Genomic DNA, 8,037 nt, shown 5'->3' with positions numbered 1-8,037 from the left:
TATCAATTGAATTAGACCCATGAAACATGATTGGGCCATAGGTCACAGATGTTTGAGATAAACATGTACTTCCTGGGTTTTCCTTCTCATTTGAGGGGGGGGGGCAATCAACTAAAATACTAAGGATCAGCATAGTAAGGTTTTGTATGCTGTTGGTTAAGGTGAGGTTGTGAATAATGGATAAAACTTCTACAGGCCAGAATGTGCATCGAACTATTTAAAAAAAAATGAGTGAAATCTTAAAATGTAGTAACTGTCTAGTTTTTATTTTTATTTTGATGAAATCTCAAGTGCTATTGTTGTTTGCTTTTTCCCCCAATTTATTTAAATCCACTTCTGAGGTATATATTGCCTTTAGATTCGGATATTGGACTCCATGTAGATGGTATGCCTGAGTGCATTTGGGTTATGTGCATGAGCTGTCTTTTGAAGATGTGTTGTGTGTGGAAGTGGGTGGGTGTGTATAAGGATGTGTGTGTGTGTGTGTGTATGTGAAGTGTGGAAGTGAGTGCGTGTGTATAAGGATGTGTTTGAATGCGGGATGTGCACTTACAAGCTTATGTTGGGTTTATTCCAATTGGTCTAATGCCAATTCGTCTAATTACCAGCTCGTCTACTATCATTTGGTCTATCATCAATTCGTCCACTATCCGCATGGTCTAATGTCTATTTCGTCCATTCACCGTTCCGTCTAATAATTAGTTGGTCTAATACAGCCATTAGTCCATAAACCATTTGGTCTAATTGGATAAATGTTAATTTGGCGAAATGAATGAAAAGAAAATGGGTATTACACCGACTGGTTATTAGACGAAATTGTCATAGACGATCTGGTGATTATACGAAGTGATTATTTGACCTTATGGTGTGGGGGCTAAATGGTTATTAGACGATATGCTGATGGACGGAAAGGCATTAGACTAAATGAAGGCAGACTGTGACGAGTGGAAGAGTTTGCAATAGACTAATTGGCATGAGTAGTGCGTATACGGTGATATAAGTGCGAGAGCGGGTTTGTGTGGGTTCGAGTTTGGCAAAAGCATTCGGGTGGATTACACTAAGAAATCCGACAGAGAGGAGAGGGGTGGGCACTCAGATTTGGAAACGGTATAGGGTGAGTGCCCCCCCCCCAAAAAAAAAATAAAATAAATATGAAACCATACCCTTAAGAATGGAAATTGCTTATGGAACGAGGGGCTGAAGAACTAACAAGTTAGACGGCCCTAAGCAAATAGGGGCGCTTGGAAACTGTAAATCAAAGTGTTACTCCAGGTTTGAAATAATTATATCTAAATAAAAATAGCAAAATTCACAAAGCATTATGCAGCAAATTCCACAGAAATCTGATAACAAATATAAACGAAGTTATCGAATTTTTAACTTAAGCAATATTTTGTGAAAACCGTTATCTATACATCATCATGAATATTCATTAGGTTGACTGTTATGTGGAATGATATACATGAAATATGATTATTTTCATACATGTGTGAATGATATGATATGAAAGGTTATCGATAAATTGCAAAAGGAAATAGTCTGCCAAGATCATTGCTACATCCGCATTTTGCTCAGTAGAATGATGAGGATCGGAATTATGCTTTCATTAAAGGGATGGCCCGGGCTGAAAGTATTTATAACTTAATAGAGTAGAATTCACTGAGCAAAATGCCGAAAATTTCATCAAAATCGGATAACAAATAACAAAGTTATTGAATTTTAAAGTTTAGCAATATTTTGTGAAAACAGTCGTCATGAATATTCATTAGGTCGACTGATGATGTCACATCTCCACTTATTAGGTTTGTTCAAATTTCTTCCTCCAAGAACTTGAAAAATTGGATTGACAACTGATTTAGTGCATTAGATATTTCATTATAAGGGAGACATATTATTCACACAAGTATGAAATAATGAAAATATTATGATTTTATGTAATAACATAAGGAAACGGAAATTGGAGATGTGACATCATCAGCCCATCTAATGAATATTCATGACGACTGTTTTCACAAAATATTGCTAAACTTTAAAATTCAATAACTTTGTTATTTGCTATCCGATTTTGATGAAATTTTTGGCATTTTGCTCAGTGAATTCTACTCTATGTATTAAGATATAAATATTTTCAGCCTAGACCATCCCTTCAACTAACGATTAACCAAAACATTACGGAGTTCGTCTTTAAAAAAAGTTTTTTAACGTTAACATCACTTTAAACGTTTTAATGTTAACGTGACTTTAACGAAAACCATCATTTATGTCACTAACTGTCTGACATCAAAATAGATCAGAATATGTAGCTCTCCGGGAAGCTGAATTTGTTTTGATACGTGTCCAAGAAAAAAAAAGATCCGGCTGAAACTCGTTTATCTAAATCTGCTTCAAATTTGCTCAAATTCGTCTCGCAAATAGTGGGAGGTCGTCAAAATTAAACCTCTTTAGGAGAGTATTGGGTTTAGATCAAAGGAAACTTATCGACTCTTTCACTGCTGGGCTTTTCTTTCTCAGGAAATACAATCCAATCGTCAAATATGTTTATCCAATTCACAGTCGTATGCCGTATACACAGGTTCGGGTGTTAGTAAGAGAAATGGTGAAAAAGGGGCCGAGATTGGGCGTGTCCCAGCAATTGTCCTTATGAGTAATACTTTCAAGAGAAAAAAGATATTAACAATAAACGGACTCTCAATCTATAACACAAACAGTAATAAACGATGGTGTAACTTCTTCATTATTGTTATTACATTTGAGGATTGTATGGGGGTGACAATCCACCCCCTAACCTATATTTATCTTAATCTTGATACGTGCATGAACATCGTTCTAGTGCCAAGTATATTTTTTCGCTTTTACGTCATACCTTGACCCCATTACAGAGTAATTGACCTCCGTCGAACACTTGTTCCAAAATCTCACTCTGACTTCTTTTATGATTTCTCGTTCCTTTCTTTAAAGAGGTACTCCAGGCTGAAAATAAAAATGATTTGAACTGATAGAGAAAAATCAGACCAACAAAACACTGAAAATTTCATCAAAATCGGACGAGGAATAACAAAGTTATGGCATCTTCAAGTTATGTGTTATTTTGGTAAAGCAGTTCATTGGCATGTCCTCATGAATATCAAATGAGCATATGGATGTTATATTCCCACTTATTCTTTGGTATCTTATTATACGAAATTACATGTAGGCTATGCTTATTAAAATGTTGTCCCAAGAACTAAAAAGATTTGATATAGGCCCTGTAGACAACCGATAACTTTCTTTATTATAAGGGAAATATTATCATACATACTTTTATGAAAATGTGAAATATATGATATACGAAACAACATAAGAAAAAAGGAAAGTGGGGACATGGCATCATCAGCCCACCTAATGAATGAATGCATAATCATGACGAAGTACATTGAACTATTTTCACAAAATATTTGTAAATGAATAACTTCGTTATTTGTTACCAAATGTTGATGATTTTTTTTAGCATTTTGCTCAGTTAATTTCATTTTATTTATTTAGATGTAATTATTTTGAGCCCGGAGTACCCATTTAATTTATGTGTTTATATTTCATTTGTATATTTTGTGTCATATACATGTATAGCCTATTATGAATTTTACCAATCTGATAAATACTCTAAAATAACGTTCTCTCCGAAAATACATATGCAGTTTTACTCGAATATTACTGGGTTCCTAATAAAAGAAATTCCCTTCAATCAAATATAACTTGAACTTAGGATTGGTCCCTAGACATTTATAACCATAATTTCTGTAACATATTTTGTTATGACGAAGGTTACATAGGCCCATGCACATGACTTATATGACAAAACGACAAAAAAAGTTGTCTCGTATACAAAACAAACACAGGGCTGAATCGTTTCACCGAAATAATAAAAAGAGTTATGAATACCATCAATTTCCAAGTTTCATTCGATTCGATTTTTATATTCTGCTTGCTTACCCACGGGAGCCGACCCCGGACATCCACCACCAATTCTCTCATGGACGTTGAAGTACTTCAGTCAATTACCACCGCCAAGGACTCATAATTTGCCGAGGGACGTATAACCACGAGGACAATGGATGGCTCCATGTTTAAAGGGAATCTATCTAAACGACAAATTATGGAGACCAATGAAAACAAACAAGCAAGCAGAGGAGCAGTTTAATTAAACTTTTAAACAAAATTGGACAAACCATTGTTATAAAGTTGTGATCAGTTGGCCTTTACCTATATCTAATCGTGTAAAACAATAATAATGATATTGATTAGGATGATGGTCGCAATAATAATGACATTAATAACAATTATAATACTAATGCTATGAATTTGTCTATCGAATAGCTTTAGAACTTTCATCAGAATATTCAAGCATTATATTCAAATAAATTAATTGTACTGATAATGTAACTGTTGGTGCGTTGTGGCCCAGTGGATTAGTCTTCGGACTTTGAAACAGAGGGTCGTGGGTTCGAATCCCAGCCATGGTGTAATTTCCTTCAGCAAGAAAATGATCCACAATGTGCTGCACTTAACCCAGGTGAGGTAAATGGGTACCGGTAGGAAGTAATTCCTTAAAAACCTGTGTGCGCTATGAACGCCTAGCTTAGCCGGGTAATATAGGAGCGCCTTGAGCACCTAACAAGGTGGATATGTGCGCAATATAAATACCCTATATTATCAGTATTATTATAATGAAACGTCTTGAATTCCTTTTTAAATTCATATTTTCAAAGATTTATTAGGCTGAGCTCACATTCCTCCTTCATATAGACGGTCAGCCAATATTTGTACCTTAATTTCATTAATCACTAAACTATTTAAATCTAAAAGTAGGGTATTAAAATCCAGAATAAGAGTAGTGCAACAAACCATTTGCTGAATAATATCAGTCTCTGAAAATAAACTGGGTATTTCTCCAGTTTTTTTTTTCGTTTTATAGTACATCCAGATCAAACTCCCTCCGTCCCTAATAAACCACTTTCTGACAGAGACAGAAAGAGGCAAAGAGAGAGGGAGAGAGATGGAGAAGAAGAGGAGAGTATTATTTTCCAGGAGATGGCGCTCTTACACAAAGGGGCGTATTAAAGTGAGCAATATACATCAGCGCTGCTCTTTCAATGATTGTTAATGTCGCGTTTTATTTTAATTTGTATCATGGGAGTGCTGTTCGTTTAGTTTGTTTGAACAGATTTTCTGTAATTCGCAGATATTTGAAGATTTATAAAAATATGAGGTCATACATTCGGTTTATCAACTAGTATAATATCTATTTCAAAAAATCAATGGCGTAAATCCTTGCGTCACTTCTATTGTTCGGGGGGGGGGGGAGAGATCATCCCCTGAACATTAGGTGTGACGCAAGGATATACGCCAGTGCAAAATGTAAAGATTATAGAGGCAAGGCCAGGAGATAAACAATAAGTCAAATAATATTTATTGAAGTCATATCGGTAGCCTATCAAATTTGAAGTCATAATGAAATCGGAGGCGGAATTTTTATGATGAACTGTGAGACCAGTTTCAGCAGGTATCAGGAAACTATCAACTATATTATCTTCCGCATGTATATAGTATTTTAGGATATAGCGGCGCTGTGGTTTCCCTCCTGCTCAAAGAAAGAAAAAAGGCTTGAGCTGGCTGATCTGGTGTGAACTACGCGAACTGTCATGTCCCATGTTAATATGCAATATTACAGTGTACATCAAAAAAAATGTAAATGATAATAAATCTTCACGTGGGAGCAGCTTGGGGAAATTGAGGTCATTCTCATGACCCATACAATGTAAACGCCCCCGTGAATCCTGTCTAGGAATTCCAAGCATTATTTACTTTAACTTGAAAGAAAGATTTTTTTTATAAATAATGTGATATTAGACATGATGAAGCTAAGTAGATATGAAAGACTCCTTTTGCACATTGTCTGTGTTTTGGAAGTTGTTTTCTTTTCTTTCGATTTCTCCCTCTTTCTTTCCTTCTTCTTTTTCAGGACCAACACTCGCCAAAGATGGTGTTCCGTGAAACCTACTACACTATTCTTCCATTTTCTTCTTATTGTTGTAGTTTTTCTCCTCCTCCTCCTCCTCCTCCTCCTTCTTCTTCTTCTTCTCCTTCGTCCTCATCGTCATCTCCTTTGTCTTCATCGTCATTTTCTTAATATTATTTTCCTCTTACCTTGCTCATAACAACAACGTTGATGATTATGATATTTGTAACTTGTTGTTTTGCTTGTGTAATAATATCCTCATTATTATTATTTGTTAATCTAGCATAATATCACTACGATCGTCATTGTTACCTACCATCTTTACCTTTATTTCAATATAATGAAAATAATAATAATATTATTATTATTATTATTATAGTGATTATTATTACTTTTCATTGTTATTGTTGTTGTTGTGGTGGTAAATAGTCACCAACTTTACAATGTTTATATTGTTATTACTTACTTGGATGTTGAGACATAAATCAATTGATATATGTACCCCTCGTTGAGTTTCTTATCTTTGGTAAGGTCTGTACGTCAGAGGATGGTTGTGCCAAAAATTTTCAAGTCTGGAATTTTATTATATACATATTTATCATGAGGATAATACTGGAAAAAAATTAAAACCGCGAAAAAAAAATCACATGGATTATTTCCCTTTAATGGAGAGAGGGAGAGAAGGAAGGGGGGGGGCTAAGCTGCATAATATGTTGTTATGTTGACCAGTGTGACCTTTAATGACGTAATGATTATCCGACTGTATGATCTGTCATGTCACGAGTCAAAACCACTTTAGGTTGACGAAGAAGAGTAAGTAGAACCCCTGTTTCTGGTAAAACGATACAATTTGATTTCATGTTAGTTTATATTAACCTTTCAAAACACCAGTTATGTCATTGAAACGCGGTTTATAGATTCAAAATTTGTTATATCACTAAAAAAATATTCTTTCCTAACTGAGATTTATTGTTTACTGTATCAATAATATTTGGCTAATTATCTGAGTCATTTGGGAACTTGCGATTGTCTATCAACATACAAGAAACGATAGGGACTCTATATAAGGTTTGGAAATTTAATGAAATGTATGCAACGAAATTTAGGGGCGGTGTTTTGGGTATTTTGATAGTGAGCAAGGCGACCTTTAAAATAGACATACAAATTGTTCCTCTTTTTGGTTGAAAAGAAAAACGAAAATTAAACACATGAATATATCTCGGAGAGTTACCTCGTATTGTTTTTTTTCTTTCTATGGAAATAATCAAACATTTTATATGTTATGAACCAAAACTGCAAAAGAAAAATATCTTAAAATTTTCACATTCCTAATCATCAAAGCAAACTGTATTTCTCCCTCCCCAATTATTCAAACTTACTGACTGAGAATGACTTCATTGAAATAAATAAACAAACTGACGACATGAATAAAAAAGGATAAAAAGGGAGAAAATTAATCTTGAACACTACCGACCTGTTGAGGGCGCCAACATCACTCGCATCACCAAGAAAGTCGGGCTCTCTTTTCGAAGCATGAGGTCTTCCACAAATAAAGTAGCCTCCTATTTTCCCAAGTGACCATTTTCCTTACACTTCTCACTCGAAGAAGAAGGTCTAGGCATCCAAATAAAATCGTCTCTGTTATTTCATAGACGTTTGGAAATTAAATGTTTGGGGCATGTCACACTTTCAACTCTTTTGATTGCAATAAATAAGGACCAAAACGGATATATAGTCTAATTATTGTAGTGTAGATTCTGTACCAGTATATCCTTCCTTTATCATAGGTGAGAAATAACTATGCCACACTTCGCCAGTTCGCATGCATAACTGAAAGGGGTGAAGTTTAACTTGATACGTGTAACTGTGATTTTCTTAGTTTGGAAAAGGGGTCTCTTCAATGTCAATAGCAGATTTATCATGATTGCTACCATGTTTGATGTTTGGGCTGTGATGCTGTGTGGAATGAAGCCATTCCTGAAACGTCAATGGCCGTAATAACTTTCTAACAGTTTTGCGACATGAGTTTTTACATTTCTAAT

This window comes from Lytechinus variegatus, chromosome 13 (assembly GCF_018143015.1).
Source record: "Lytechinus variegatus isolate NC3 chromosome 13, Lvar_3.0, whole genome shotgun sequence".
Lineage (NCBI taxonomy): Eukaryota > Metazoa > Echinodermata > Echinoidea > Temnopleuroida > Toxopneustidae > Lytechinus > Lytechinus variegatus.
Note: the sequence above shows the minus strand (reverse complement) of the source record.